Consider the following 1,543-nt stretch of genomic DNA (forward strand, 5'->3'; position numbering starts at 1 on the left):
GACGTCGCTCCCTCCTGCGGCGTGGGAGACAGTTGTGCCAGACCAGGACTGCGGTGGTGCAGCGCTGCCTCGACATGCCAAGAATAGAGGCCCTGCATTATATACCCTCCACATCCAGAGCGCCGGCCAGCCGCAGGTGGTGGGAGCGTGCCTACACAACTTGCAGCGAGAGTACGGGGTTGGCTGCCGGTAGTGTACGCTTAACCCGCTGTGGGTGAGGCCCAGAGGGGTGGCATACCAGCAGCTGAGGACCACGCAGTTGTGCACTGAGGACCTCGGGCAACAACGGGAGGGGGGACAGGAGGGCCCCCTCCTCCCGCTCGATGACTTTACCGCCACGTGACCGGAGCTCCAGTCTGGTCCCCTGCAGATAGCCCTGCAACTTGTGATATGGGACTACAGGGCTTTGCACTTTTTTGTCAGTGCTCCAGGGTCTCTGCTGCCCCTGTAACAGGTGTGGTGCCCTGCACAGTACCTGCCATAGGTCGCCGGTTTTTACAAAAAAAAAAAAATCATTCGCAGGGTGAAAACCCAAAAAAAAAAAAAGAAACATTTTTAATACGTAGTTTATTGTAAAATAAATATATAAAAAATAATACATAAATAAATTAGCATTTAAAAAACCGTACAAATTCACTGAAAAAACCATAGGTTTCACACACGTTATAGTTAGGAATTAGCATTTAAAAAACCTTGCAAATTCACTTAAAAAACCATAGGTTTCACACATGTTATAGTTAGCTGGACATTTCACTCATAAAAAACCAATGAAATTCCCCCGTTATAGTTACTGCAGGCAACTATAACTCACGCGACCGCAATCCTCTGCTGATGACGTCAGATATTACATCACTGATGACATATGTGTCTTTCTGAAAAATAAATATTTGTAATATATGTATAGCTAAAGATTAATGGAAGAAGACATGGGTAAATAAGTGTCTAAATACAGTATTAGCATCAGCAGAGGATTACGGTCGCGTGAGTTATAGTTGCCTGCAGTAACTATAACGGGGGAATTTCATTGTTTTTTTATGAGTGAAATGTCCAGCTAACTATAACATGTGTGAAACCTATGGTTTTTTAAGTGAATATATATATATATATATATCTGTTTGTAATAACTTGTGAAATCATTCATACCTGCTTAAAACCCACCAAAAGCCTTTGCATGAGGGCCTTGCCAAGATGGCGACCTAAGCAGACGTGGTTTACCGAGGCTCCTCGCTCCTTACCCCTTCACCCGGCTGTTTTGTGTCTTAGAGTCCCCGAGTTGGCACAAAATTGCCCCCGGAGCGACGACGAAGGACAAGGCTTTGCTTGACGGTGGTGCTGGCGGCCCCATTTGACTGAGAGACTGTTGCTTTCGTCCTGGTCTGGCCTCAAGAAATGGCGCCCATCCGGACTGGCCGTTAGCAGGGATCCTTCTGCCTCCTGCCTGGCACGGACATCGCCGCCCACACAGCATTGCTTCGCTGCCCTCTCCAGTACCGGAGCCCGGCGGCGGTGTGGAGGTGGCGCAATGTCGGGCCCCCAGGTGAGA

Source organism: Triturus cristatus, chromosome 7, assembly GCF_964204655.1.
Source record: "Triturus cristatus chromosome 7, aTriCri1.1, whole genome shotgun sequence".
In the NCBI taxonomy this organism is placed as follows: Eukaryota; Metazoa; Chordata; class Amphibia; order Caudata; family Salamandridae; genus Triturus; species Triturus cristatus.